The sequence below is a fragment of the Capricornis sumatraensis genome, chromosome 3 (assembly GCF_032405125.1).
Source record: "Capricornis sumatraensis isolate serow.1 chromosome 3, serow.2, whole genome shotgun sequence".
Lineage (NCBI taxonomy): Eukaryota > Metazoa > Chordata > Mammalia > Artiodactyla > Bovidae > Capricornis > Capricornis sumatraensis.
The window spans coordinates 22,201,275-22,219,094 of record NC_091071.1 but is presented as its reverse complement, the minus strand read 5'-3'; the positions used below and the strand labels follow the sequence as shown (position 1 = coordinate 22,219,094).

Sequence of the window (17,820 nt, the reverse complement as noted above, 5' to 3'; positions counted from 1 at the left end):
AATGGCAACCCACTCCAGCATTCTTGCCTGAAGAATCCCATGGACAGAGGAGCCTGGCGGACTACAGTCCATAGCGTCGCAAAAAGTCCAACACGACTGAGCAAGCAGGCACGCCCTACCCCTCTGGGTCGGGTCCTTCCCCTCTTCTGCTTGAGATTCGGTCCTAGCCCCGTCCCCTTCCGTCTGGTTCCACCCCCTCCAGTCGCATCTCATAGGCGTTCTTAGGGCCTGAGCAACTGAACTGAACTGCAGCCACTTATGCAAGCTGGGCATACGTTTGCAAGTTTTCGCTGTCTGTTGCTACCTCTCTAGGGACACAGACCCTCCTTGCTGCTCTAACTTCCCTGGGCTTGTCCTCAGATTGGGATCTTGGATTAGACCCATTCTAGGAGCACTGTGTTTCATCCTCTGCTACGTTTACGTTTTGGGTTTTCTCACTCATCAGATCTGTGTGTTGATAGCCAGGGCTGGAAGGAAACCTGAGACCCGGGTTTCTGCCTAGCCCTACTTGGCCTTTTTGGGTTTCCAAGGTATAAGTCTGGGGATGATTCAGCTTAGTAAGCACAGATTTCGGTACCAGAAGGGACATCAGAAAAGGAAAAAAAAATATTTTTTAGGGTGATAAAAAGATAAAACCGTCCAGTTAAAAGTAAATAAATCCTGGGGGTGTAATATTCAGCATGGTTACTATAGTTAATAATGCTATATTGTGTATATGAATGTTTCTGAGAGTAGATCTTAAGTTTTTATAACAAGAAAAATTGTAACTGTGGTGATGGAAGTTAACTAAACATTGTGACCATTTCACAGTATATACATATAGCAAATAATTATATTGTACACCAGAAACTAATATAATGTTACATGTCAATTAAATCTCAAAAAAAAAACCCCACCCTTTTAAAAGAACTGAATCTGTTGTATGGCAGAAACCAAGGCAATATTGTAAAGCAATTATTCTCCAATTAAAAATAAATAAATTAAAAAAAAATTAAAAACAAATCGAATCTCTGGGGAAAATAGCAGTAAATTATAATGGGCATTTTTAGAAATTAATTGGTCATACTTTTTTTATTTAGTATTGCTTCTAGTTGTTCCTGAGGGGGCCAGTAGTGATCACCATAGTCTTTAATGTTTAAACCACAATATTTCTTAATCCAGCCCTGCTCTCCACAGACGCAGTGCCTCCCTATTATCTTGGTTTCAATTGTGGATACCAAAATATTAGTGTGTAAATACACCTGTGTATATATCATAATATACCCAGGTGGAACTGGCTGATAAAACTATGGGTCCTAGCAGAGAAGGAAACCATCACAAACCTAAAGAAACCTGTGATGGGGAGGAGTAAATATGTTAGTTAGGGCCAACATGGCCCCAGCATGAGTATCAATGGGGTGTCCTCTGCTGAACAATTAAGAAAATTTGTGAAGCAGCTCAAAAATGTGTGCTCCTATTTACTATGTTGAATTGTATGTGTGTATATAATTTTTTAAAACAATAATCCTTTATGTTTTGTGTATGCTTCGTCCTTTCTATTTAATGCTTGATAGTGTGAAAGAGCTTTCATCTACATGCTCTAATACTGAATTCTCAGGACCACTCTTACATAGGGCTTATTATTATTCTCATTTTTAAATGAGGAAACTGGGGTTGTCTAACTTGAAAGAGTGGAGGAAGGTGGGGCTTACTGCTCTGCAGGTGGGTGAGATGCCCCAGGCCCACTGACCTAAACATGACCCATGGGTTATTTCTGCTTTTCTGTTCCTTGACCACGGCTTGGGTTGAGCTCTGGGACATACCTCAGTCTCAGATCCACAAACCTTCGGCTAGTTGGGACTGGCAGCCCTTGGGATTTCTTTCTTCTCAGTAACATGCTTGCATTTAAATTCACCTTCCCCTCTGAACTTTCTCTGAGAAATCTGTTCTTAGCAGAAGGAAAATAGGCTTTTACTGTTGACATAATCTAAATCTTTTCTCTACTGACAAACCTCAGCTTGTGAAACTCAAAAGCAAAATCAATTTCTTTGTTTTCTGAATTTCTCTAAATCATCTCTTTCCCTGGTAGTAGAATGTCTAAACCCTGGGATGGGGGCAGTATGGGTCACTATATCAGAAAGCTTCCTTCCTCTCAAGTGTCTTTAACCAATGGGAAAGGAGGTGGCACCTCCACCCAGCAGAGAAACCAAGTCCCCATGAGGGTTTTAGAGGCTTCCCAGATAACCCACCCTTCATGAGTTTGTTTTTTTTTTTTAATACTTCTCATATTTTATTTCATTTTAAATTTTTATTAGGGAATAGTTGTTTTACAATGTTGTGTTAGTTTCAGGTGTATAGCAAAGTGAAATAGTTATCCATATACATATATCCACCCTTTTTAAGATTCTTTTCCTGTATCAGTTGTTAGAGTATTGAGTTTCCTGCGCTGTATAGTAGGTCCTTTTTATATGTAGTAGCATGCATATGTCAATCTCAGTCTCCCAATTTATCTCTCCCCCCTTCCCCTCTAATAACCATAAGTTTGTTTTCTACATCTGTGACTCTATTTTATTTTTTTCAGCACTTGTTGTTATTTAGTGGCTAAATTGTGACCAGCTCTGTTTGAGACCCCATGGACTGTAGGCCTGCAGGCTCCTCTGTCCATGGAATTTCCCAGGCAAGCATGCTGGAGTAAGTTGCCATTTCCTTCTCCAGGGGATCTTCCCAACCCAGGGATCCAACCCATGTCTCCTACGTTGAGTGCAGATTCTTTACCCCTGAGCCACCTGGGAAATTTCATTGTTTTATCAGTTGACAGGGTCTAGAAGTAATAATACCTCAGTATCTAGACTACATCTGGTACCCAGATCTTGTTTCCTTATACCATTCTCCAAAAAAGGGCCCCTGATGCCTAAGATAAACAGCAAACTCTGGAACAGGAAACATGTAAGATGAACCTGGAGCATCTTTTGGTGCCACAAAATGAGAATGTTTAAAAACAACAACCACGCAATGATGGAGGTATTTGAAAGGACACGTGAGCCAGCTGTAAGAGCTCCCAGTGGCTAAAGATACAACACTTTGAACAAATTATTACTGGATTATGTCCCAAAATGAATATCCAGGAGTCCATAGTGGTATAAATAAATTTAATACATGAGGGAAGAGACCAATTTCTTTGTATAGTATTTCAATTAACTGATGTAAACATTTCACCCTTAAGAATATCACAACTCCACATTGCTATATATAAAATAGATAACTAATAAGAACCTACTGTAATAGCACAGGGGACTCTACTCAGTACTCTGCAATGACCTATATGGGAATAGAGTCTGAAAAAGAGTGGATATATGTGTATGTATAACTGATTCACCTGCCCCACAGCAAACACTAACACAACGTTGTAAATCAATTAGACTCCAATAAAAAAAATTTATTTAAGTGTCTACAGTGACTTCATTCCAAAGATTCCAGCACTGAGGAGGGGGTGTGACTTTCCAGTGGAGAAACTGCAAATAAGACCTCAGCCAGGTGATCAAGGTTAACATCACCAGTAACAAATCATGTTGATAATGTGTACTTTTTTTTTTTTTTAGCCATACTTGGGGGATATTAGTTCCCCACCAAGGCCAGGGCCTGCCACCCCCTGCATTGGAAGGGCAGAGTCCTAACCACTGGACCTCCAGAGAAGTCCTGATAGCGTGTACTCTTGGTGTGGAAGAGAACGGCGCTTTAGCTCTGTGGTCTTCCTTTCAAAATCCCTTAAGGTTCCAAGTCCCCAAATCCTAATTATGAAAAGAAACCAAAGTAATTGAGAAACTTTCTAAAAATGCCTTACTCAGAACTTGGGGGTCATCAAAAACAAGGAAAGTTTAAGAAGCTGTCCCAGCCAACAGAAGTCTAAGGAGATATAATGACTAAATGTAATCTCCTCAGAGGGATCAGCTTCCTCATGCTGTTCAATAATCCTCACAGGTATAATGGAAGAAAGTTCAGTGGCTGTGAACTTCGTGCGTGTCAAGACCTGCCCTGTTCCTCTTTAGCCTCAGGTTGATCTTCCTGTTTCGTGTCCGACACTTTGCAACCCCATGAACTGTAGCCCAGCCAGGCTCCTCTGTCCATGGAGTGTCCCAAGCACGAATACTAGAGCAGGTTGCCATTTCCTTCTCCAGGGGATCTTCCCGACCCAGGAACTGAACCCGTGTCTCTTTCATCTCCTGCATTGGCAGGCAGATTCTTTACCACTGAGCCACCTGGAAAGCCCAATCTAGGACTAAATATTAATAGTAGGCCCTTCATAAATTGTTGTTGAATGAGTAAATAAACAAGCACAAAAACAAGGTAAGAGGTGGATCAATGAAGCTGGGACTTCTAGGCTGATAAGCCCACCTAGGGCGGGGATCTCGAGCCCCCAGACCCTCCATAGGGTCACCTGACACAGTTTCTATCAACAGGGATTTATGGAGTCAGCCTCAGCTCTCTGCAGACCAGAGAGGCCAGAAAGGGACCCTTCCTAAGTGAAGTCTTGATTAAAATCCCCCCCACCTACTCTCTGTCGCTGGAAGGTAAAGAGGCCCACTCCCTGGGCCTCAGGCTTTGAAGCCTTAAATCAAAGGCGCAGTCTGATGCGAGCTTCTTAAAGTATCTCAGATGCTTTACCATGCAAATAGGGAGACGTTTTCCTATTTTTAGGTGGCAGGATTGGTGGGTTTGTATATTAGGCTAAAGGAGTGAGGGGCCCCGAGCTGCAGTTTCCTCCTTTCCCCCTCTCTTCCTCATTCCATTTTTTAAAAAGAAAGCGTCAGAAGGTTGAAAAACAAATACACACCGAAAAATGCTAAGAGTAACTGGGAGAGGATGATTCAGAAGTTGAAAAAGTGAAACCCGCACGGTGTGGCAGCGGTGGGATTCGAACCCACGCCATCGAAATGACTGGAGCCTAAATCCAGCGCCTTAGACCACTCGGCCACGCTACCGCCCTCTTACAGCGTCTTCCACACGTACTATATTAGTCTCATGACGCGGCGCCTCGCTCGCTACAAACCCTGCCTCCCTCCATTGTTCTACGCTTGCCAGATATCAGCCTGGCGTCTCTGGCGCCAGTTCCCACGTACTGACCTCGTGGCTTCCTTCCGGGCTTCGGAATCGGAGTGCTCTCGTTATCCGCAGTAGTAAATACAGTCGGGCAGCAGCATTAAAAAGGAAAAAAAGGAGTTCCAAAATGCTAATACTCAATCGCCATCTATGTTTGCGTTTGGTTTTCCGTGAGGGCGACATACTGCCTACGACCACGTGGGGGCAGTGCTGCACCGGCGCTTGCTCAGGGCCGAGCTGCAGGTCCGCACGGAACCCGGTTTTCGGGGAACTCAGGGTCCCCATCCTGTGGACTCTCTAGTCCTTCTGCAGCCTTGGGCGGCCCCCTGGCCTGGCACTTGCCACTGTGATTCCAGGAAGGAATATCACTGAACGCTTTTACAGACCACTGACTTGTGTAGGCTCCCTCGGTCATCACGAGCATCCACTTTGTTTTACGGAGCGGGGAACTGAGGCTCAGAGAGGCTAAAAAATCTGTGTTAGCTGCCCCAGGTAGAGCCAGCATTCCTGACGCTTCCGAGATCCAGTGTTCTCCACGTAGAAGACCATTTTCAGTGAGATTTTTAAAACAGTAGCCTTTTCTGCCTCTACTGCCGCCGTGGAGCCGGTGAAAAATCCTGTGGAGAAGCGGTTCAACAAAAAAAGCAGCAGGTCCTGTCCTAAGTTTACCTTGGACTGTACCAACCCTGGAGAAGATGGAATCAAGAATGCTGCCAATTTTGAGTAGTTTTTTTCAGGAGAGAATCAAAGTGAATGGGAAAGCTGGGAATCCTAGTGGAGGGGTGGTAACAATCGAAGAAGCAAAGAAAGCAAAATTATTGTAATTGTGCCTTTTTCCAAAAGGTATTTGAAATATCTCACCAAAAAATATTTGAAGAATAATCTACGTGCTTGGTTATGTCTAGTTGCTAACAGCGAAGTTACAAATTGCTACTTACAGATTAATCAAAAAAGAAGAGAAAGATGAGGACCAAAACTCAATTATCTGAAATATTTTGTGTAAGATCTTGAATAAATATTGGGAACCAAAATGGTGGTTTTCTTTATAAAAATAACATGCAGTAAATTCAGAGCAAATACATAACACATCAACTTCCAGTTCCTGCCACCCAGAATTCATTTTGTTCAACTCTTCTGAAAGATCACCCGGTGTGGCCACAAGGAGGAAGCAGAGATCTCTTTGGGTAAAGTGAGTGAAGGTGTTAGTTGCTCAGTTGTGTCCCACTCTTTGGGACCCCGTAGACTGTAGCCCACCAGGCTCCTCTGTCCATGCATGGAATTCTCCAGGCAAGAACACTAGAGTGGGTAGGCATTCCTTTCTCCGGGGGATCTTCCCAACCTAGGGACCCAACCTAGGTCTACTTGCCTTGCAGGCAGATTCTTTACCGTCTGAGTCACCAGGGAAGCCCCTCTTTGAGTAATCCCCCAACAAATGACTCAAAGCCTTCTCCAGCAGTTGGACCATTTGCTAGCAGCAACTGTAACAGTGAAGAACAAACCTGACTCCATATTGAATCTATTCCTTTGGCTCTAACCTTTGTGTTCTGTCCTGTGCTTAGCCACAATGGCTCTGCATCTTTTGTAAAAGGTTGTTGCCTATAACCTGAAATATACAGGCTATCCCCTTCTCAAGGCTCTGATCTTTAAAGGTATAACATGCTTCCATTCATAAGGCAAGAGAAAGTTGCAGAACGGAGAATAACATTTGTCCTGTTGGAGGTTTATGGGAACTTTGTGACCTGACCCACATGAACAGTTGCAAGAACAAAGGATTCTGGCGCCAAGAAGTTTGCAACAACCAGCCATGCCCCGCCTCCTCTTTTAGGATAAAAGAAACCTGATTCTAATTCGAGTAAGGTGGTTCTTTGGAACACTCGTCCACCGTCTTCTCTGCCTGTAGGCTTTCCAAATAAAGTTGCTGTTCCTTGGCCCAGAACCTCCTCTCTCGATTTATTGGCCTGTTTTGTGTGTGAGCAGTATGAACTTGGACTCCATAACACAACCCTAGCCCTTCCCACTCTCTCTCTCTCTGATAATTCAAGTGAGCATTTATCCAGCACCTCCTAGACCAGATAAGGCAAAAATCAGGTCTTCTGGGAGAAAAGCTGTTTCCAGAGCTGCCTCAGAACCCTTATGCCAGTTGCTTCAACAGAACAAAAATCCAGTGGGAGCAAGGCCATGAGCTTATCTGCTCCAGTGAGCAGGCCTGACTCCCTGCAGGCCTCCGCAGAAGTGCTGACTCAGCTTCCCTGGTGAGTTCTGCCTTAAGGGTGAGTCTGGGAGGACAGTTGCTATGCAAAACCCAGGCCCAGGCAGGCAAGGGTGGGGAGGCCATGGAAACCAGGGCAACTGGACTCTGTTTATCTTTTGCTTTTTTTTTTAAGTGACAGTTAAAAATAACTTTTGCTTAAGTAATAAATATGTGTTTCTTATCGAAACTCCAAGCTAAAAAATAAAAGTGCAAATAAAAGAATAAAATCATCTTTAATTTCTCCACACAGTTATACTCTGCCAACACTTCGGTAAAGAAAGGTGTCTTTTTTTGTCTTTTTAAATGTGAAATATAATGTAATGCATGCTCATTGTAAATTTTTTTCAAATGTCAAATCTATTTAAAGTTAAAGGGAAGTTCTCTTCTTCACCACTTCCCTCCTTCGAAAACAAATCCCACAACTCATTGTAATGAGTAACAGTTTAGCTGTATCCTGCTAGATCTTTTCCTATGCAGTGAAAAAAGTGAAAGTGTTAGACATGTCCAACTTCTGTGACCCCATGGACTATATATGACCCATCAGGATTCTCTGCCCATGGAATTCTCCAGGCAAGAATACTGGGATAGGTAACCAGTCCCTTCTCCAGGGGACCAACCCAGGGATTGAACTTGGGTCTCCTGCACTGCAGGCAGACTCTTTATAGCCTGAACCATCAAGAAAGCCTATAACAGTACAGAAGCAAACGTATCTAAAGGTCCACACATGTCCCACCCTAATCCTGGAATTTGCCTTGTGCAAGGGAAAGAGAGAAAGACACTGTCCAAAAGATAGAAGAGTGGTCATTTCATAGCTTCTGGTAGTCTTTCTGTAGCTACAGGTCTGTCCCTGAATGGCCCTGTGATGGCTTTGTACAGAGTAGGCCCTAGACCTTCTGAGCCAAGGAGGACTTCCAAGGATTTTTTTTAAAGCTTCTGCTTAAAAGCATCCCCTTGTGGTTCTGGGGGGAGAGGGGGATGCAGGGGATGAATAGATAAAGAGTTTTTAAGACAGTGAAGCTGCTCTGTATGATACTAAACATAACACTTGATGCATGTCACTGTAAATTAGACCAAACTCATAGAATGTACGGGACTTCCCAGGTGGCACAGTGGTAAAGAATCCACCTCCATCTCTGCCAGCGCAGGAGATGCAAGAGATGTGATTCCATGCCTGGGTGGGGAAGATCCCCTGGAGTAGGAGATGGCAACCCACTCCACTATTCTTCCCTGGAAAATCCCATGGACAGAGGAGCCTGATGGGCTAGTCCCAGCAGGCTCCAGTCCATGGGGTTGCAACTTGCAGAGTCAGACATGACTGCTCACATGTGCCCATAGAATGCATACAACCAAGAGTTGTATGGTATGCATACAACCAATTCTAATATAAACTGTGGACTCTACCTGACTGCGATGTGCCAGTGTAGGTTCGTTAATTGTAACACGTGGTGGGGGATGTTGATAATGGGGGAGGCTATTCTTGTCTTGTGTGGAGGCAGGATGGACACAGGAAATCTCCCATACCTTCCATTCAGTTCCACTGTGAACCTAAAACTGCTCTCTAACTCCTACGGCTTCCTGTGGACAGGGAATCTGAGCAGCCTGCACTTAGAAGCATTTTGTTCCCATGGCACTTGTGGCTATAGCGGTTCTCCAACCCTCCCTGAGCCTGTGGGCGGATTACTCCCATCCTTTGAAGTGGGGAGCAGCCACGTACCTAGACTGGGCTAGAGTCCTCTTCCCAGTGAGCTCTCCTCTAAGTTACACCCTGAAGCACCGTGAAGATATCGTGAACCCTTTTTTGAGGGTAACAATTTTATCATGATATAATTTACATACCGTACAAGATCCTTCTTTGAAGTGTATAGCTTATTGTTAAGTATACTCACATAATTATGCAACCATCCCCACAATTTTAAGATATTTTCATCTAAAAAGGAACACCTGTTAGTAGTCACTCTCCATTCCCCACAAACTCCCTTCCCAGCTCCCCAGGCAACCACTTATCTGCCTTCCATCTCAAAGGATTTCCTTACTCTGGCCATTTTGTATAAATGAAATCATATATCTGTTGCCTTTTATGTCTGGCTCCTTTCACTTAGCATATTGTTTTTAAGTTTTATCCATGTTTTAGCATTTATCAGTACTTCACTCCTTTTTATTGCTGAATAATATACCCCATTTTAATTATCCATTCATTGGTTGATGGACATTGGGCTGTTTTCACCTTTCTCCTATTATGAATAATGCTGCTCTGAACATTTTTACAGATGTTTTTGTGCAGACATATGTTTTCATTTCTCTTGGATATATACTGGGGAGTGGAATTCCTAGGTTATATGGTAACCCCATGTTTAATTTGTTTAAGAAACTGTCAAGTGGCTTTCCACTTTCCTGCTTGCAGTGAATGAGTTTTCCAGTTTCTTCACATCCTTGCCAGCACTTGTTATCTGACTTTTGATTATAGCCATGCTAGTGGATTCAGGTTTGAGTTGCATTTTTCCAATGACTAATGATGTTGAGGGTCTTTTCATGTGCTTATTAGCCATTTGTGTATCTTCTTTGTAGACTGTTCAAATTTTTAACCCATTTTGAAACTGAGTTATATTTTTATTATTTGAGTTATTCTTTATATATTCTAGCTATAAATCTCTCATCAGATATATGATTTACAAATATTTTCTCCCATTCTATGAATTGTTTTTTCACTTTCTTGATATTTTTTGCATCCTGTGGGTTAGTGAGTCCCGTGATTACTCTGCTGGAGGGAAAGAGAGGGAAAAATATCCTGTGGGCAGGGAGAGGGGCTTTTCTAATACAAGTGGGGATTTTGTTCTTCAGTGCTTGGAGAGGACATGTTTGTCCACATGAGAGAAGAAAGGGAGGGCTTCAGCACGTGGAGTAAGGCTTGGAACTAGAGTGCGCCAAGAAATGCTGTGAATGGTTTATTTTTCCTCTTGGATACTATCAAAATGAGGGTACAGTTTCATTTTTATCTTCCTATGTTTAATTCTCTTTGTTATTCCACACTCTTCAGTAAAGTCCAAACAGCTTTATGTGGTGGTTAAGTGGGGTGATTAAGGATCCAGTTAAAACCAAGAATGATCTGGTTCACATCTCCTTGCTTCTGGTTCCCGGGCACCTGAAGCTCCTGGAAGTGATACTTTCAGTGCTGACTCTTTGCGACCCCGTGGACTATAGCCTGCCAGGTTTCTCTGTCCATGGGATTCTCCAAGCAAGAATACCGGAGTGGGTTGCCATTTCCTACTCCAGGGGATCTTCCTACTCCAGGGGATCAAACCCGCCTCTCTGCACTGGAAGGTGGAGTCTCCGCCGCTGGAGCCACCTGGGAAGCCTTCAGAGTGCAGCTCAAATGTCATCTCATCAGAGAATCCTTTCTGACTGCATTTGCCTTTATAATCTCTTATTGCCCCTTACAATTCTCTCTCATAGCACACCCTGCAGTTTGTACTGGGAATCATGACTGCTTGATTGCTTTAAGAACAAATACCCATAGATAAATAACAAGGATAGCACAAGGAACTATATTCAATATTTTATAATAACTGATAATAGAAAAGAATGTGAAAAAGAATATATATATATCACTTTGCTGTATACTTGAAACGAACACAATTGTTACACAAAGTGATTCAGTTATACATATATATATTATTTTTCAGATTGTTTCTCTATTTTATATATAGTAGTATGTATCTGTAAATTCCTAATTTATCCCTTTCCTCTTTGATAACCTTTATGAAAAGGCAAAATGATAGAATACTGAAAGAGGAACTCCCCAGGTCGGTAAGTGCCCAATATGCTACTGTTGATCAGTGGAGAAATAACTCCAGAAAGAATGAAGGGATGGAGCCAAAACAAAAACGATACCCAGTTGTGGATGTGACTGGTGATAGAAGCAAGGTCCGATGCTCTAAAGAGCAATATTGCATTGGAACCTGGAATGTTAGGTCCATGAATCAAGGCAAATTGGAAGTGGTCAAACAGGAGATGGCAAGAGTGAAATGTCGACATTCTAGGAATCAGCGAACTAAAATGGACTGGAATGGGTGAATTTAACTCAGATAACCATTATATCTACTACTGCCGGCAGGAATCCCTCAGAAGAAATGGAGTAGCCATCATGGTCAACAAAAGAGTCCGAAATGCAGTACTTGGATGCAATCTCAAAAACGACAGAATGATCTCTGTTCGTTTCCAAGGCAAACCATTCAATATCACGGTAACCCAAGCCTATGCCCCAACCAGTAACGCTGAAGAAGCTGAAGTTGAACGGTTCTATGAAGACCTACAAGACCTTTTAGAACGAACACCCAAAATAGATGTCCTTTTCATTATAGGGGACTGGAATGCAAAAGTAGGAAGTCAAGAAACATCTGGAGTAACAGGCAAATTTGGCCTTGGAGTACGGAATGAAGAAGGGCAAAGGCTAATAGAGTTTTGCCAAGAGAATGCACTGGTCATAGCAAACACCCTCTTCCAACAACACAAGAGGAGACTCTACACATGGACATAACCAGATGGTCAACACCAAAATCAGATTGATTATATTGTTTGCAGCCAAAGATGGAGAAGCTCTATACAGTCAGCAAAAACAAGACTGGAGGTGACTGTGATTCAGATCATGAACTCCTTATTGGCAAATTCAGACTTAAATTGAAGAAAGTAGGGAAAACCGCTAGACCGTTCAGGTATGACCTAACTCAAATCCCTTATGATTATACAGTGGAAGTGAAAAATGGATTTAAGAGACTAGATCTGATAAACAGAGTGCCTGATGAACTATGGACGGAGGTTCATGACATTGTACAGGAGGCAGGGATCACAACCATCCCCATAGAAAAGAAATGCAAAAAAGCAAAATGGCTGTCTGAGGAGGCCTTACAAATAGCTGTGAAAAGAAGAGAAGCAAAAAGCAAAGGAGAAAGGAAAGATATAAGCATCTGAATGCAGAGTTCCAAAGAATAGCAAGGAGAGATAAGAAAGCCTTCCCCAGCAATCAATGCAAAGAAATAGATGAAAACAAAAGAATGGGAAAGACTAGAGATCTCTTCAAGAAAATTAGAGATACCAAGGGAACATTTCATGCAAAGATGGGCTTGATAAAGGACAGAAATGGTATGGACCTAACAGAAAGCAGAAGATATTAAGAAGAGGTGGCAAGAATACACAGAAGAATTGTACAAAAAAGAGCTTCATGACCCAGATAATCATGATGGTGTGAATCACTCACCTAGAGCCAGACATCCTGGAATGTGAAGTCAAGTGGGCCTTAGAAAGCATCACTATGAACAAAGCTAGTGGAGGTGATGGAATTCCAGTTGAGCTATCTCAAATCCTGAAAGATGATGCTGTGAAAGTGCTGCACTCAATATGCCAGCACATTTGGAAAACTCAGCAGTGGCCACAGGACTGGAAAAGTCAGTTTTCATTCCAATCCCAAAGAAAGGCAATGCCAAAGAATGCTCAAACTACCGCACAATTGCACTCATCTCACATGCTAGTAAAGTAATGCTCAAAATTCTCCAAGCTAGGCTTCAGCAATACTCAAACCATGAACTTCCAGATGTTCAAGCTGGTTTTAGAAAAGGCAGAGGAACCAGAGATCAAATTGCCAACATCCTCTGAATCATGGGAAAGGCAAGACAGTTCCAGAAAAACATCTATTTCTGCTTTATTGACTATGCCAAAGCCTTTGACTGTGTGGATCACAATAAACTGTGGAAAATTCTGAAAGAGATGGGAATACCAGACCACCTGACCTGCCTCTTGAGAAACCTATATGCAGGTCAGGAAGCAACAGTTAGAACTGGACATGGAACAACAGACTGGTTCCAAATAGGAAAAGGAGTATGTCAAGGCTGTATATTGTCACCCTGCTTATTTAACTTGTACACAGAGTACATCATGAGAAACGCTGGGCTGGAAGAAGCACAAGCTGGAATCAAGATTGCCAGGAGAAATATCAATAACCTCAGATATGCAGATGACACCACCCTTATGGCAGAAAGTGAAGAGGAATTCAGAAGCCTCTTGAAAGTGAAAGAGGAGAGTGAAAAAGTTGGCTTAAAGCTCAATATTCAGAAAACGAAGACCACGGCATCTGGTCCCATCACTTCATGGGAAGTAGATGGGGAAACAGTGGAAACAGTGTCAGACTTTATTTTGGGGGGCTCCAAAATCACTGCAGATGGTGACTGCAGCCATGAAATTAAAAGACGCTTACTCCTTTGAAGGAAAGTTGTGACCAACCTAGATAGCATATTCAAAAGCAGAGACATTACTTTGCCAACAAAGGTCCGTCTAGTCAAGGCTATGGTTTTTCCAGTGGTCATGTATGGATGTGAGAGTTGGACTGTGAAGAAAGCTGAGTGCCAAAGAATTGATGCTTTTGAACTGTGGTGTTGGAGAAGACACTTGGGAGTCCTTGGACTGCAAGGAGATCCAACCAGTCCATTCTGAAGATCAGCCCTGGGATTTCTTTGGAGGGAATGATGCTGAAGCTGAAACTCCAGTACTTTGGCCACCTCATGCGAAGAGTTGACTCATTGGAAAAGACTCTGATGCTGGGAGGGATTTGGGGCAGAAGGAGAAGGGGACGACCGAGGATGAGATGGCTGGATGGCATCACTGACTCAATGGACATGAATTTGGGTAAACTCCAGGAATTGGTGACCGACAGGGAGGCCTGGCATGCTGTGATTTGTGGGGTTGCAAAGAGTCGGACACGACTGAGCAACTGAACTGAAGTGAACCTTAAGTATGTTTTCTATGTTTGTGTGTTTATTTCTGTTTTGTTAATAAGTTCATTTGTACATTTTTTTTTTAGATTCCACATATAAGTGATATCATGTTTGTCTTTCTCTGACTTACTTAGTATGATAATCTCCAGATCCATCCATGTTGCTTCAAATGGCATTATTTCATTTTTTATTATGGCTGAGTAATAATCCATTATGTATGTACATATATGAAAAGTGAAAGTGTTACTCACAGAGTTTTATTCAACTCTTTGTGACCCCATGGACTGTAGCCCACGAGGCTCTTCCGTCCATGGAACTCTCCAGACAAGTACACTGGAGTAGGTAGCCATTCCCTTCTTCAGAGGGTCTTCCAGACAAGACCTGCGAATTGAACCCAGGTCTCTGGCATTGCAGGCAGATTCTTTACCATCTGTACCACCAGGAAAGCCCATATGTGTGTGTATGTATACACACCACATCTTTATCCATTCATCTGCTGATGGACATTTAGATTACTTCAAAGAGATTCCCTTTTAAAATGGCTGCTATAAAAGACCCAAATTAGTATCTCATTGGCCTGACTTGGGTCACATGCTCTTCCCAGAACCAATGAATGGGGCAAAAGTGTTGGAATATACTGACTGACCAGGTCTAGTCATGTGTCCAGTCTTAGAGCCAGGAGAATGGAGAGGGCTGTTCTCATGAATCGAGAATAGGGTGTACTGGTTCCTTAAAAACAAAAGATGCTCATACACCATAGACAGGAAAAAAGAAGCCAAATAACTTGTCTAGAGCCACAGAGCTATAAGTAGAGCAGTCTTTTTTTTTTTTTTTTTTTTTGCCTTTCTTTGGGCTTGAACAGATTAGCTCAGACTCTGTTCTTGTCCAGCTTTCCCATGGTTAAAATTTCCAGGTATAATTTTGTTTTACGCTGAAAGCCAAAGTTTTTTGAAGGTGACTAATGGAACCAATATTTTAAACAAAAATGATATGTATCTTCTAGATCTTGCATTTTCTGAAACTTGTGGTATTTAGGCCAAAAGGTAAAACACTCGAAGACCAATAGTTTCAGGACCATTTCTTTTTTTTTTCATTCCCTTCACCACCTTATGAGGTGCTGCCTGAATGTCACCCTCTCCCCAAGCCTCATAAACTTGTACCTACTACCTAGAGACCACTGCAGCTGGTAAGCTGAAGGACTTCACTCTCCCAACAGAATCTGAATTTTCAGGGGCCACAAAAACTGAAGTGGCCCTCCCAGGTGGTACAATGATAACCAATCCTCATGCCAGTGCAGGAGACACAGGAGACAGGGGTTTGATCCCTGGGTTGGGAAGATGCCCTAAATTAGGAAATGGCAACCCACTCCAGTATTCTTGCCTGGGAAATCCCCATGGAAGGAGGAGCCTGGCAGGCTACAGTCCTTAGGGTTGCAAAGAGTTGGACATCTCAAGCAACTGAGCACACACACACAAAACTGAAGAGTCAAGACTAATGGACAGGACATTCTAGGGAGTGGTCAATATATACTGAGACCTAGGTCAAAATCTGTGACTTCCTATGTAAACTTGGGAGAGTCACTTAACCTGCCTTAGTCTCCCTGTTTATGAAGTGGGGAAAATAAGAGGATTATGACCAGAATTAAAAAAGATAATGTCTATAAAGCAGTTACCAAAGTGCCTGATACAAAGTGAATGTCCTGTAAATATCAGTTCTTATCACAACTCCAAAAAGGCTCATCGAAGAAGGCATTGCAAATGACAGGTAGCCCTTGACCACAGAAACATGTTTACAATCCAGTGTTGAGTGGATAGGAGAAATAGGTAAGAGTCCACTCTTGTTAGGAAAAATGTAAACACTCCCACAATCATACCTAGGTAACCCTGTCTCTCTGTTTCTGGCCTGCCAGCATGCAATTGTTTCTCTGTGTTTGCCTGGGGCCCCTACCTTGGAAATCTTCTGGGCAAGTGTATCTCTATAAGCCTCAGTTTTATGATCTGTACAATACGGCTACAAAGGTTGACATGAAGATAGTATGAGAAAAAACGCTTGATACATATCACTGTTATTTCTTTTTTTCTGTGCCCCGTGCAGTGGAAGCCCAGAGTCTGAACCACTGGACAACCAGCGAAGTCTTATTTCTAAATTTAAGAGTTATAAATTCTAAAATTTCACTAGGAAAATAGGAAGATATAATATGAACTTGTTCACAGTGGTTATCATTAGTTTTATTTCCTTTTCTTCGTTATACTTTTCCATATTTATTGGTTCATTTCCCAGGTATTTATTAAGCACTTGCTAGGTGCCAGGCCTGGAAGGATCCCCTGGTGGAGGGCATGACAACCCACTCCTGTATTCTTGCCTGGAGAATCCCATGGACAGAGGACCATGGCGGGCTACTGTGCATAGGGTCACACAGAGTCACAGACACAACTGAAGCAACTTAGCACGCACGCAGATGCCAAGCCGTGCGCTGAGGACTACAGCAACGTACTATACAAATAATTACACAAATAATTGCCATAGTCATACATACCTAAGTTTTTGCAAAGCAGAGATCAGAAAAAAAGCGATTTGAGACGTACAATGAGATCGGATCATTACTGATTTTGGAAAGGATTCGAATACAGGAACTAGACAGGCAGCGGATGGAGAATGGGAGGGTGCGGTACGAGAGCAAGGGGTTAGCTGTCCCCTCTCAAATTACCCGCTGGGCTGGCGCCCCCTTTGCCAGTAGGTGGCCAGGCCCGCCCCAGGCGTTAGATCCGGAAGCTCTGTATTCAGCTGGCCAGTGAGCCGCAGACGCAGCGCCGGGAGGTCCACGCGGCGGCAGAAGGAGCCCGGGCGGCCACTGGGGGCCGCCACGTGAGCGCCGCGGCCCCGCCCCGGCCCGCCGCCTCCGGCCCCAGCCCCAGCTCTGCCAGTGTGGGGATCCGCCTCCCGCAAGTCGCGCTGCCGCTGCAGCTGCCCCAGCCCCGCTGACGGTCGCCCTCGGAACGCTCCCCTAGCGCCCCGGGATCATTCCGGCGGCTCCGCGCACCCCTCGCGCCCCGGGACCGTTCCTGCGGCCGCCGCCGCCTCCCCCGAGCGCCGGCCCGCGCGCCCGGCTCGCCGCTCCCCGGCATTTTCGGGGGGCCCGCCCGCCCTGCACCCTGGAGCACCGGGCCACGAGCCTCTGCCAGTTCCTCTGGATCCTCGCGGCCGTGAGCAGCGGCTGCCGCGCCGGGCCGCCCGAGGCAGGTAAGTGGGGCCGCGGTTGGCCAAGGGGGCCGGGATCCGGCGCTGCAAGCCGGCGCGCCCCGGTGCTGCCGGCGTCCGGAGCGCTCAGGGTCCGGTGCTTAAAGCGGGGCTCGAGGCGGAAGGAGAATGTGAGGGTTCAGCTCTTCGGCTTTCACTGCTTGCTTCTGTAAAAGGGGAGCGTCGTGCCGATTAACGGCAGAGCCTATTGGGAAAATACTTGGCACTCCTTGGTGTGGGAGAGGCAGCTTGCGGGCCTCCGCCTGGGGCGCCTCGGGGCCCGCAGAGGTGGGGGAGGGCTGCCTTCCTTTCCCCGCGGGGCCCGAAGCCGCATCCCCCACCTGGGCCCCCGAACAAGAGGCCCCAGTTCCAGGAACCTCAAGGACAGTGTCGACGCACCCTTGCTGCACTGTTGACTGCGAGTTTCGGGTGTTGGCAGGCCCCGTGGGCAAGTGCGCCAAGGGGCTGGGCATCAGTATGCGGAGTGGCGGGGCG

The 17,820-nt window shown here is 44.4% G+C and overlaps 1 non-coding gene across 1 annotated transcript; it reads right to left on the bottom strand.

The window, feature by feature from the left end:
• Positions 1-4,876: 4,876 nt before the first annotated feature.
• TRNAL-UAG (transfer RNA leucine (anticodon UAG)) lies at positions 4,877-4,958 on the bottom strand. The gene has a single exon. It is a non-coding gene; the product is annotated as a tRNA-Leu (tRNA).
• Between the last annotated feature and the right edge of the window lie 12,862 nt (positions 4,959-17,820).